General features: G+C 44.0%; 1 protein-coding gene across 10 annotated transcripts in view; it reads right to left on the bottom strand.

Moving 5' to 3' along the window:
* Positions 1-14,375, bottom strand: part of LOC124774969 (protein muscleblind-like) — a 599,391-nt gene that overhangs the window by 236,522 nt on the left and 348,494 nt on the right. The window lies entirely within an intron of this gene.

Raw genomic sequence — 14,375 nt, 5'->3', positions numbered from 1 at the left:
TGTTAGGCATCTGGCGGAACAGCGGCTGTGCGGTGTACTACGAATTGCTTCCCCGAGGAGCAACCCTCACTTCTGACATCAATTGTCAACAACTGAGACGTCTTGCGGCGCGGAGTGGCCACGTGGATCAGGGCGCCATGTCACGGATTGCACGGCCACTCCCGCTGGAGGTTCGAATCCTCCCTCGGGCATGGGTATGTGTGTGTTGTTCTTAGCATAAGTTAGTTTAAGTAGTTTACAAGTCTAGGGACCGATGACCTCAGCAGTTTGGTCCCTTAGGAATTCACACACATTTGAACATTTGAATTTGAGACGCCTTGCAGTCGCAGTCCAAGAACAACGACCAGGACTGGGTGAACTGATGTTCCACGATAACAGCCGCTCGAATTCTGCTAGACTGACAAAAAAAAAACACTATTTAGGAGTTGGGCTGGGAAGCAATTTCGCACCCATTTTATTCACCTGATCTTGTGCCTCAGATTTTCACCTTTTCCGCTCTCTGTCGAACAACCTTCAAGGCATTTCCTTTCCGGATGAAAATGAGCACCTAACATTGCTCGATGGAGTTAAATCACATGATTTCTGTAGTCGCGGAATCTAAAAGTTACTACAGTGTTAGCAGAATGTTGTAAATAGTGAAGGAGGGTGATGATTGAAGCCTCTGTTATGTGTATCTGTTGTGTTTAAACTTACGGGAAAGCGCTACGAACCTGTGCACCAACCTACCACATCCTCAGAAATGTCTTCCTCAAATTAAGGCGTAAGTCTGATAGTAGCAGACTTCTCTTGGCCAGGAATGGCCTCTTTACTTGTACTAACCTTCTTATAATGTCCTCCGTGCTTCGTCCGTCATGCGTTACTTTGCTTCAAAAATAGCAGATTTCCTTCACTTCGTCTATTGCGTGATCCTCAATTTTGATGTTAAGTTTATCGCTAATCTCATGTACGCTACTCCCTATTACTTTCGTAATTATTCTGTGTAGTCCCAGTCGATATTCAGTGCTCAGTAGACTGTTCATCTCCTTCAGCAAGCCCTGTAATTCTTCCCCACATTCACTGAGGACTGTGGTTTCATCAGTGAAATTGTCGCTGGTACCTACCTGTAGAAATGACACTATATACTAAGGTGACAATATTCAAGGGATACCTCCTAATATCGGTCGCACCTCCTTTTTCCTGGCGTAGTGCAGTAACTCGACGTGGTATGGACTCAGCATGTAGCTGGACGTCTCCTGTTGAAATACTGAGCCATTCTGCACTGGAGCCGCCCTAAACTGCAACAGTACTGCCGGTGCAGGATTTTGTGCATAAACTGACCTCTCGATTTGCCCCATAGATGTTCGATAGGATTCATATCGAGTGAACTTGGTGGCCAAATAATTCGTTCGAATTGTCCACAATGTACATCAACCAATCGCGAATAATTGTGGCCCGCCGTCATCGTTCTTTGGGAACATGAGGACGAGGAATGTAAATGGTCTCCAAGTAGCCGGAAATAACCATTTTCAGTCAGTCAACCAGGGGACGCAGTCCATTACATGTAAACACAGCCCACACTATTATGGTGCCACCACTAATATGGTGCGCAGTGCTTTTTTGACAATTTGGGTCCATTGCTTCGGGGGGGGGGGGGGGGGGGGGGGGGGGGGGTCTGCGACACACTCGAACCCTACCATCAGTTCTTACCAAAAGAAATCGGGACTCTTCTAACCAAGCCACAGTTTTCCAGTCGTCTATTGTCCATTTAATAAGGCCACGAGCCCAGGAAAGGCGCTGCAAACGATGCTGTTCTGTTACCAAAGGCACTCGCGTCGGTCGTCTGCTACCATAGCCAATTGACGTCAAATTTCGTCGCACTGTCCTAACAGGTGCGTTCATCGTATGTCCCACATTGATTTCTGCTATTATTTCACGCATTTTTGCTTGTCTCTTAGCACTGAGAACGCAAACGCTGCTGCTCTCCATCGTTTTGTGGAGGCCGTCGGCCACTGCGTTATCCGCGATGAGAAGTAATGCCTGAAATTTGGTATTCCCGGTACACTCTTGACACTGTAGGTCTCGAAATATTAAACTCCCCAACCATTTCCGAAATGTAATGTCCCATGCGTCTAGCTCCAACCACCATTCCGCGTTCAGAGTCTGTTAACACTCGTCGTGCGGCCATAACCACGTGAGAAACCTTAACACATGAATCAGGTGAATATAAATGACAGCTCCGCCAATGCACTGTCCTTTTAGACCCTGTAAACGTGATACTACCGCCATCAGTATATATGCATACCGCTATACCATGACTTTTGTCTCATCAGTGTAAAGAGAACGGTCGTGTTTGGAGGAATGAAGCTGCAGTGCGAGACGGTACTCCCACGTGAAACAGGAAGCTATTACACGAGCCCACTCGGTCAGTGTGGCTGGTGTTGGCAGGCTCAGCGAGCGCACGGCAGCTGCTCGCGCCGGCGTGTGCTTTAATATTCCCGCGAGCCACGGGCCATCGATCAACCCCGCATCCCCGTTGCAGCCCAGCGCGGGCACCTGCTACAGCCAGCCGGTCAACTCTGCCGCTCATATGGCTGACCCGGCTCTCCAGATTAGCCGAGGCCCACACGCGGCAATATCCCGGATGAACGCCTTCATCGCGACGTTCTTCTCTATGCTGCGATAAGAATACGTGCAAGCTAGCTCATTCGCTGATCTCGGACGAAATCACTCTGCTGCACACACGTTGTGCGTGTCGGGTTCTCACTCTGACACTTGATAACGTATGATCTCTGCCCAAAGATGATGACTTTTATTATAAAACAGGTGGTTTCACCTGTTTTCTCTACTCGTTTCAGTAAGCCATTTGTCGAAATTTCCTGAACTGAGAAAACACGACATACGGTAGACGAGAAGAAAATTACAGCAGGCCGGAATTCAGCAGAGGTTTTTGCATTATGCAGAGTGTCAGAAAACGGAAAGAAAATCTGGTAAGTTCTAAACAACCCTATGTTGTTCGCAGAATGTCAGATTACATATAAATAATTTTCTTGTTATTAGGATTCACAGTTATGTAGAAATGGTAATGCTAAGCGGTGTTGCTTTTACCATTTGATTGTTATTTTCTTTCCTTTTCTGGATATATCAGTGAAATTTCATCCTTTATAGCAATTTTCACATGATTGATTATTGTTCTTTCGAACATCTGTAGAACATATCATTAACTGTCCATGAGAGGTTCTCATGTAAACGCCACTTTTTAAGTGTGCTGCAGTTCTGTAAAAGACATATTAATGTCATTTATATATTAGGTCACAGTTCGATGTATCAAGAACCAAATAAAATTACAGTTAAATGATGAAAGCATTGTCATTTCGACGACAAATATCAACACCTCTTTTAAAACTGATGAAAAGAAATGTAATGTTGTAATGAGAAACTTTTGATACTGTGTTTGTTTTCTGACTGAAGTAATTTAAAATGACGATGCACGTCAATTTCAATAAGAAAAGCAACAGCGAAATGGGTTTCAGAGACAGGCAATAGTGTTTAAAAAATAAATATTCTGGCACGAAGAGAGGAACAATTATCAGTCAAGCCATTTACACGGAGTGTGAAAGTAAGTATCTGACAGGGAATAGACGGTATATAAAAAGAAGGGAAGTATATATCTGGAAGGGAATGAAAAAAACTACAAGTTGGAAGAATGAAGGTAGGACTTTAAAATGAAGCAATCGAAATTAAAAAAATATAAATCAACATTAAAAAATTAACAAAGTAAAATAAAATACAGAACACCAACAGTTACCACACGGAAACGCAAAACAAGATAATTACATTTATTCAGATACATCACATTTCAAATTAAGGTATGTGAAGACAATTCTTGATAGAGACATGAAAAGAGGGTAAATGCATGTTGATGTTGAATTTATAACGCATGTTGCATTGGAATTGCCACAAATTAAAGAGAGGAGGAGGCGGGTTTAGTGAACAGGGTCGAATTAATCCCCTAAAGAAGCAATACTTTTTCGGATACTCTTCAAATTAGAGACTCAGCTGTAAGCCGCAGTTCCCGTCTTTTGAAAATATGCTTTGTCTAAATATCTTAATTCTGTTGATTACCAGCAGATATGTGGTTTACGTGCACTTGCGCTCTTATTACTCTATTTCGTTACTACAGTCTTAATCTAGCACGTTTGAGTAAGTAAAACAAATTGCCATCACTGTTTCGCAGTGCACGGTCCTCTGTCGATGGGTGTTAAAATTACTTTGCAAGCATCCAAAACGCTGAAAACAAGAACGTGCCGATTTTTACAACTGTCCCACTATGTATGCAGTGTTATCAAGCGCATCATCACTGCTGTATTGAAGAGATTTTAGTACATGGAATTTTTGTTACCACATGATCTATCGTTAAATGTAAAAACATGAAAGAAATATCAAACATAATAGTAAACGTGACGCTGAGCAGTTAGAAACCGTCCCGCGATTCGTTGCGAAACGTGATTATCGTCTCTTTTACCGTAAATCACGCTGGCGACATTCAGTATTCTGTTCATAAAGAACGACTCCAACAACGGAAATTTATCGAGAGCAGCGGGAGCTGGTTAGCAATAATTTTGCATCAAAAATTTTTCGAAGTCACTGGAAAGCGGAGAGAAAAAAAGAAAAAGTAGGTCTATCTGCACATTAGGAAAAAGATCCCAAACTCTGTCGATGAAACGCATAAATCACCGGTCTGTTAAAACTGCGAAAACTTCCTTTTTCTTTTGAGAAGGGTAGAGCTAATGCTCTATAATACATTCTCCTCGCACCGTTACCAACTTGATCACATCGAACGTTGCGGCACGGAAGTTATCTATGCCGTAAAGAAGTAAAATGGCTTCACTAACGAATGGTCGTAGATGCGAACTAGCTGTGCTTCCCACAATGTTCGATTAACTACGTAATAGGGATCCAGCGCCTGTGGCAATTTTCTCCGAGAGAAACGCAGTGCTGTTCGAAGGAGGTCGTTTCCTTGCGGAGTGTACGCCTCTCGGCGATTTTCAAATGTTCGAGACATTCACCAGGCAGTGAAACTTTAAATAGCGTTTTCTAAGCAAGTGGTACCTTCTGAAGATTGATCTTCGAAAGCTGGCTGTTCCTTTTACTGTCGGCTTTAATAACATGAGAAGGTGGAATGAGATACCGTCACCAGTGCGAGGGCCTGCCCACGCAGCAGTATCTCGAAAGCGACGCTTGCGAGAAAATTCCTTAGCTCAGCTCAAGAAACACAGTCGTATTACTGCTTAAGTTCTCCTTATCTTCTTAGCCAGCGAGGATTTACATACATTTACCTTATCCCTTGAACTTAGGCTGCAAAGAAAATAATTTATGTGCGCCCCAGAAGCGGTCCGCAGAGACAAAGGTCGGTGGGGTGGAAGCTGGGGATGCAGTGGTGGTACGCGCGTGCTCTGTGCGACGGCTCGACGCCTCCCAGTTGTGTCCGTCGCAGTAAACAAGAATTAGGACCGCTGCGTGCTCATTACCACAGCTGCGCGTAAGCTATGCCGGCATTCCGTGCTGAAACGGCGCTTCCCATCTTGCTGCCTACCTTCATAAATATTAGTGGCGCTCAAATAAAAATGGGCCAATCTACAAAAGGTGTTACAGTTAGAGTTGTAAAACTACCGTTCGCTACCGTAGACTATTACAAGCAACCGCAGACTACGATAGTTTGCCTAGAAGCCTCGATCCGTTAGGATCATAACCGTATTACCTGTACGTTAGGTGTGTTGTGTACCTTTTGTGATTATTTCGATCAAATGTCGCGTATGCGATCAATGTCGTACTAGGTTCCCTTAGAAACCAGAAGCAGTGAATCGTATGGAAACTGAGTGAGGATGTATATAGGGCCACGTAATCTACGGAACATTTTTGTTCTACATAGTTATCCTCCTGTCTCTTGCCGCGCGGGATTAGCCGAGCGGTCTGAGGTGCTGCAGTCATTGACTCTGCGGCTGGTCCCGGCGGAGGTTCGAGTCCTCCCTCGGGCATGGGTGTATCTGTTTGTCCTTAGGGTAATTTAGGTTACGTAGTGTGTAAGCTTAGGGACTGATGACCTTAGCAGTTAAGTCCCATAAGATTTCACACACATTTTTCCTGTCTGTTACTTAAAAGTAAACAGAATTCATAGCAAAATTGAAATTTGGAAATGTGTGTTAACCAAACTGTTGAAGTCATCAGTCCCTATGCTTACACACTATTTAATCTAACTTAAACTAACTTACGCTAAGGACAACACACACATCCATGCTCGAGGGAGGACTCTAACCTCCGACGGAGGCAGCCGCGCGAACCGTGACATATCGAACATCGCTTCAAAACTGCTTGGACCTTACATAAAATATGTTTGAGTTATTCATAAACAGCCTTCGCAGCCGCCCGGGGTAGCCGCGCGGTCTAGGGCGCCTTGTTGCGATTCACGCGGCTGCCCCCATCGGAGGTTCGAGTCCTCCCACGGGCATGGGTGTGTGTGAGTTGTCCTTAGCGTAAGTTAGTTTAAGTTAGGTTAAGTAGTGCATAAGCCTAGGGACCGATGACCTCAGCAGTTTGGTCGCATAGTCCTTACCACAAATTTTTCCCACTTTCGCACTTATCAATAATAACGGGAAACGCTTGCCTTTGACCGTGATGAAGAAGATTATACTGAGTACAGAATAATAACAATACTTATATAGATTTTCTTATGTTTCCGCATGTACAGTGTACTTGCATCAAATTTAATTGCTTTGGTTGCGTAACAGCGCAGAAGTTACGCGATCAACTAATTTTTATTACTTACAAAAAGCAATCTTATATTTTGCAAGGCTATAAAATACACAATGGACTAACACGGAACGATGTGTGGTTCTGCTTATGTGCAAAATAAATAAAGAATCAAAAGACGAATCGTCGGCTTCCAATTTTTCTCACACATATCATTTATATTTCTTTCTCTTATTACCAATACATCCGATAATCCTGCCATTCACTATGTTATTTTGTGCTGTACCAAAACTACAGGACCGCAATTTTCGTAGAGCGCAACACTAGTTACAGTAAATTAAAAGTAAAGCCCTTCACTGCCACGACAGTTCGCTTCCTGAGAAACCTTCCGGCCCCTCATGGGTCTATAACCGTAAGGAGTTCCACATATCCGCATCCGGGGCCAGACGATGTGCGCCATTGCGTTTACGTCTGCGTACATACTCGGAAAGCCATTGTGTAGTGCACTATGGATAGTGTCTTCCTAAATTCACAAATAGAGAGAGAGATTAATTGATGTACTTGTACCTCCGTTGGTAGTCTAATCTCTCTTATTCTGCTGTTATGGCCCTTTTGCTATAACTTATATCGATGGGGGCAGTATGATTTATCTCTAATATTGAATCTTTAAATTCGACCAATAGCGTTTCGCGGAGAAAGAAAATAGTCTGCAAAATTAATTTCTTTTATTTCCGTCAATGGGCACAAAACTGACCTTAGACTACCGGTTTCGGTCAGCAGCGACCATCTTCAGATCTGCAGCAAAACATATATTCCGTGGTCAATTCAGTCCACGAAGATTAGGGATTACAGGACTGTAATACACTCGTGATCCTATAAGAAACAGAGACCTAGAGCCTGACTCAAAAGATATAAAAAGAAATCCACACTTGGGAGAATCCTGTTCTGAGACACGTTTTTGAACCAGTGAAGGACATAGATGACTGGAGAAAAAGGAAAACCGGGAAATGCAGGAGCCGCACAAATCGCTGGACATTGTGGCAGTGATTAAAGAGAAAACACAGAAGTGATCTGAACACTTAACTGATCGAGAAGTTCAAATCACCAGACAGATTGTGGAAGAAGACATCAGAGGTAACAGGCCAAGGGGAAGACCACGGCTGAGATGGATTTACGGGATCAGAGAGGATATGAGTATGATGAGACTCTGAAGAAGAATAAATGGACCGATGAATTTGGAGGACTTTGATTGGCGGGGCCAAATACTGACTGCAGTTCGTGTGGTATATCTAGTAAGTAAGTAAGTGGTAAATTCGAAGGGACCGTGTCGTCATTCGTCCAATTTCATTTAGAGAAACCGTGAAAAAGTAAATCGCGACTACTTGACAGGAATTTTTTCAAGATTGTCCTCATTACCTGTCCAATCTTTTAATCAGTAGGTAAGTTCACGAGTATTCACATTTAACTTGTAAGTCGGATGAAATGGTTTAGAGAGACTACGGAAAACAAGGATTTTGGACTGCTGGACGTGGGTTAGATGTTCAGTCCTTCCATATATAGATCCAATGTCAGCCACATCACTTCACTTAAACTTCGGAGTGTAAGTCTAATGGCATGTCGTCACATCGGAAACCGAGCTTTTAGTTTTAACCGTATCAGGGCATGCTGTTGGCGATAAATTTAACACCAAGAAACTTAATACGTTGTGGTATGAGAAGTATCCTCTTCCAGGCGTCCTATAGCGAGTTGCAGAGTGGAGCTATAACTGTATGCAAGTACGAAGGGCAACAAGTTGATAAGGATTCAGGTCGCAGATATACATAAACGTTCTGCGTAGCACACTCAAGGCCAAGTTCAAGGTATCTGCTTACTAACTTCCTTGAGAAAAGAAACCAATATGAGCTCAACGAAGCGTTACGGATACGGTTTTCTTTAAATTCTCGAGGACAGAAAGGTTACTAAGAGACGTGGCGTAAGCTCAGCGGGTGAAGAATCGGGAAGGATTTTGGCCTTGAGCTTTATGAAGGGACCACCCCAGCATTCACCTAAAATGTACTGCAAAACTGCAGAAAATCTGCATCAGGATTACCATACAGAAATTTCGATTCTGCTACTTCGGCAAATGAAGTTCAGTAGTGACAAGCAAGACAATTCGAGCAGATAACTAAATGAAATCACCACCTGACCGTCACCAACGGGAGAGAACTAAGTTACCCGATTTCACATTTTAACCAGCTTCTACAAACACGGGAAAATGCTTTTAGAAGCAAGTGCAATTTTTGACAAACGCCACATGGTAATTCCACACCCGCGTCCGCTGTATTATGTTCTATTGTGTGTTCGACGGGAAGAAAAGAGAACAAAAGCGCACGGGCAGTGCTCGGTTGACGACAGTATGCACAACATGCGGCATAAAAATTCCTCTGTTTCAGCGGCGGTAGGTAGTAAAGAGAGTGCAGGGGCTGCAACCATTAAATCTACGTTTAATGGCCGCTGAGCGTGTGCCAAAAGCGTGCGGGATCGCCGCCCTTGGCGTGCCACTACCGGCCCGCGCATCAAAAGGCCTCTTTTACGCGCTGCTTCAAAACACTCCACCTGCATGTTATTAAAACTTTTGATTAAAATTATTCCTACGGGCTATTCTCATTTCGTACTTCTACGTAAAAAAGGAATACGATCGCGCGGAAGATTTTTCAGGAACTTTGTTCGTTAAGTTTTAACTAGTTCCACGGGTTCTGCGAAGTAGGAAAAAGGTTGTGTGAAGATTCGCCCAGATCTTTGATTCTGATGCCAGGAATCCAACTAACGGTAACAGTATTCATCTCGTGGATGAAAGAGGCTACCAGAGTAGAGCGGATAGCCTGAAAATAAGGACAGTCCACTGACAGTCTCGATGGAAAACGTTTAAGTTACTGAAGCTGACTTCAGTTCTTTTCATTCTTTTTCTCCTTTGCCTATTCCTTTTTTCTCGTTTCTCTTTTTGGCTGTAATTTTACCTTACTGAAGTCACAAACGGAACACAGACGAAGCACAAACGAAGACGTCAGAGTAAACTAATGTGGAGTATTTCTTCACACTCGGTACAACCGTAATGAGACATATGATACCTAAACTGTATCGGTCATTTTCGTGTTTTTTTTTTAGCTACAATTTTTAAGTGCCTAGTCTTAAATACTTAGAACATTATCGTGACACATGTAAAGCATTAAATATTTCGATAATCAGCAGACATTTCATGTTGCATGTGTCCCTCTGACAAAGATATCCTACAAAAAGCCTACTAGGTATAAACAAGAGGATTACTTCAGTTTGTTGCAGGATTCATCAAGTGACTGTAATTCATGGGATACACCTAATCACTTGCTTTTAGGTATCCGGTAAATTAGAATTTTCCAAGAAGATCGGTATTACAGAGCAGCAGTTTTGCGACTATAGCAGGACGTTGGTATGCGACTCTCGTGTAACCTAACCACCACGATATTTAACAAAGCGTTAAATATTCCTAGCGTAGGGATAGTCAATACGTAATTTTAGTTTACACGTTAGAAGTGAACACACGAAATCCCTCTGACTACGTTGGTCCTCCATTCTACAATGGAGTAAGGCCACATCATATCTCGCCAGTCCAAAAAGTTTCGACGCTGGATTAATAAAAACCATAAAAAACTTAATATGGTGGTTTTAATGCTTCTGCTGTATTACATAGTCTTCCTTACTTTAATAGCACCAAGTGTCGTAATCTGTGATGACTTTTTCCAGAAAAGAACTGCCCGCATTTTTTTATTTTAACCAAGGGCCTCTTTTGTTTGGGAATCACGGTGTACGGAATAAACTTTGCACACACTTTTCTCCTCTTCGAGATATTCTGATGCAAAGATCTTCCGGTCGTTGCCCCATTGCAATTTGTGGCACAACAAAGCTGACACATCCATTACTTAACAGTGTCTGTTCAAAACTGACAGATACAATGCGCATCTGTTGTTTACAGTTGTTAGATCATGCTATCGCCGTAGTTACTGCTCTGTCGTCGCTTAGACGCCAGGATTAAAAGCAGTCTCGGAACTCTTTGGACGGACCGTGTATACTACGAGGACAGTATACCGTTGCAGGTGTTATAAACGCCTTTTAAGCGAAACCCAGAGCAGCAAGTTCAGGTCGAAGAAACTCAAGACAGGTCTGAAATGGGTTGACTGGATAATGGAACAGGACAGGCAGGTAGGCGGGAAATGTGAAAGAAGCTGATATCAGTGAAGCTAGATTTGCTCTTAGCTTCGTGAGGTCAGTTGAGGAACTACTTGGCACAGTATTAGCGGTTCCAGATCACGAAAACTGTCAACGATCGGGAGAACGTCCAGTGGCGCCATTGGCACAGGGTGACACGGCGGTCGGTCGGCATCGATGGCACGACAGGGCCTTTGGACAGAGTTATAGCTAGATTTCCGTCGGGACCGGTTGATGAATGTGGACTGTGGTCCCTCTCTCAACAAATTGTGAAAAATTTGTTTCATTCATTATCAGTTTTGTGAAACAGAAGATAGCTTCAGAATTTTGGCCAAGATTTAGTGATGGTTTTGCTTATGGCGTTACATACATTCAGTGGGAAACTGACATAACGCGAAACAAATATTATGAGATTTTCTGACTAACTGAACACTCAACGACAGCATGTTACACCAGAATCTGAAATAACAATATGTAGAGCAGTTATTCTGCGTTTTTATACAACAATGTAATTGCGGCAGTCAATTTAAGAGTCATGTATGTTTTGACCCATGTTGCATGGAATACTAGGTGTATGCAACGAGATGTTAAACCTTAATTGTAGTCTTTTTTCTCTCTAATCTTTATAATTTGTCGCTAAGAAAGACGCCGTGGAAGTGTTTTCGAAGAATTAGTGTCAAAAGGACGTATGGAGCATCTCAGTGTCAAACTCGTTATCGGAATTAAGATGTAATCAAGGCCACTTCTACCACCTGTACTGTCCGAGATCAGTACATGCTAGACCAATAAACTGTCCATTACATTGTAGACGGGATGTGTTCTGTAAAATGTTGAACGTAGAGAAAAGTCAGCATAGTGACTCATTTATATTCACGTACGTACAAATCCCCAAGAAGTGAGTGCAATACTTTCACGCGATGGTAAAGTATCCAAAGGAGCATTATAACATAATGGGCTTGTGGTGCGGAAAAGAATCGTGTCAATGTCCAACGATAAAAACATAGAACAAGTCGCTGCGTTCGAAGCCACCAACAATCGTTAGTGCGTGCAAAAGTAATTCACAGCATTAAGTACTAGTGTATAGTCAATAATCAACTGCCCTCAAATCGAGTTATCTCTACCTAAGAGGTCATAGAGCTGTGAGTGTTGTTCATTATGTGATGTTCTTTTTTTTCCAGTGCATTGGCATTGTGCGTTACGTATTCAAAACAACAGACTAGTTCGCGTCTTACAGTAACTACTTCACTATTCGTGGGACTGCATCACTAACACAGAGCTGATTTTATATTTGCTTATTATGCTTCAGATGTGGAGACTGAGGCCCCAAATAATTATGCACTGTGCTTTCTTCGGGACTAGTGACAAGTTCGAGGATATTTCTTACCGTTAAACCGTGACGTAGAGAGAAGGGTAAATGGAAGGCCGCTAATGCAGGTAATAGCAGCCCGTAACTGCACCATCCTTTAAATTTTTTGACGTTTGGTTCCGACACAATTCATTTCTAATCCTGGGTTTGTGAAGTTGATACATTGCTACAGGATTATCTTCTGCCACGCAAAGATTCAGCATTTAAGTCGTGATCACCTCGTGCGTACATGTATATTGCCAGATATCGCTACCATAATCCAATTCCCGGAATTTATTTTTTTGAGTAAGGAGGCGCATCTGTCGTGGATACTTCCCCTGTACTGAAAGAAGAAAGGAAGGTAGATTTCGATTTAACGTCTCGACAACGACGAGATTGATATGAAAGATAATAAGACCACACTGGAAAAAGTTGGAAAAGGAAATTAGCCGTGAGAGTAGATCGAACCACTCCGAAATTCGTCTTAACGTATTTAGGGAGACATGGTAAACTTAAATAAGAATGGTCGGACGCGGATTTGAGTTCTTCTCTTACCGGAGACGTGTCCAGTGCGTTTCGCAGCTCATTTGTGATGGCTAGGGGTAGGTCACTCTAGTGCCATTAACATGAGATGATTGTAAACACTGCCATTGCCTATAACATAAACAACTATGTTGTGAACGAACGTATTAATCGTGCAGCACGGAAAATTTGTACGATGAAAATGCTTAAGCGTGTAAATAGGTGTGTTTAATCATACTTAACACAATACGACTTTTGGTTTTAGCAGCGCTTTCTCTGTCTGAGAAAAATAATAATTCTGCGATCAGGCTCAGAAGTCTACGCTCTGTCGACCGCCAACTGCGCCATTCTCTGCCATATCGTGTCGTTTGGATGCATTATGGAGGAGCCTGATGTCACCACACTGCTATCCCGGCCGTTGTCAGCTTTCGCCACCTCGCTTGGCTCGAAACATCTACACTCCTGGAAATTGAAATAAGAACACCGTGAATTCATTGTCCCAGGAAGGGGAAACTTTATTGACACATTCCTGGGGTCAGATACATCACATGATCACACTCACAGAACCACAGGCACATAGACACAGGCAACAGGGCATGCACAATGTCGGCACTGGTACAGTGTATATCCACCTTTCGCAGCAATGCAGGCTGCTATTCTCCCATGGAGACGATCGTAGAGATGCTGGATGTAGTCCTGTGGAACGGCTTGCCATGCCATTTCTACCTGGCGCCTCAGTTGGACCAGCGTTCGTGCTGGACGTGCAGACCGCGTGAGACGACGCTTCATCCAGTCCCAAACATGCTCAATGGGGGACAGATCCGGAGATCTTGCTGGCCAGGGTAGTTGACTTACACCTTCTAGAGCACGTTGGGTGGCACGGGATACATGCGGACGTGCATTGTCCTGTTGGAACAGCAAGTTCCCTTGCCGGTCTAGGAATGGTAGAACGATGGGTTCGATGACGGTTTGGATGTACCGTGCACTATTCAGTGTCCCCTCGACGATCACCAGTGGTGTACGGCCAGTGTAGGAGATCGCTCCCCACACCATGATGCTGGGTGTTGGCCCTGTGTGCCTCGGTCGTATGCGGTCCTGATTGTGGCGCTCACCTGCACGGCGCCAAACACGCATACGACCATCATTGGCACCAAGGCAGAAGCGACTGTCATCGCTGAAGACGACAAGTCTCCATTCGTCCCTCCATTCACGCCTGTCGCGACACCACTGGAGGCGGGCTGCACGATGTTGGGGCGTGAGCGGAAGACGGCCTAACGGTGTGCGGGACCGTAGCCCAGCTTCATGGGGACGGTTGCGAATGGTCCTCGCCGATACCCCAGGAGCAACAGTGTCCCTAATTTGCTGGGAAGTGGCGGTGCGGTCCCCTACGGCACTGCGTAGGATCCTACGGTCTTGGCGTGCATCCGTGCGTCGCTGCGGTCCGGTCCCAGGTCGACGGGCACGTGCACCTTCCGCCGACCACTGGCGACAACATCGATGTACTGTGGAGACCTCACGCCCCACATGTTGAGCAATTCGGCGGTACGTCCACCCGGCCTCC

Source organism: Schistocerca piceifrons, chromosome 2 (genome assembly GCF_021461385.2).
Source record: "Schistocerca piceifrons isolate TAMUIC-IGC-003096 chromosome 2, iqSchPice1.1, whole genome shotgun sequence".
Lineage (NCBI taxonomy): Eukaryota > Metazoa > Arthropoda > Insecta > Orthoptera > Acrididae > Schistocerca > Schistocerca piceifrons.
Note: the sequence above shows the minus strand (reverse complement) of the source record. Positions and strands in the feature narration are given on the sequence as shown.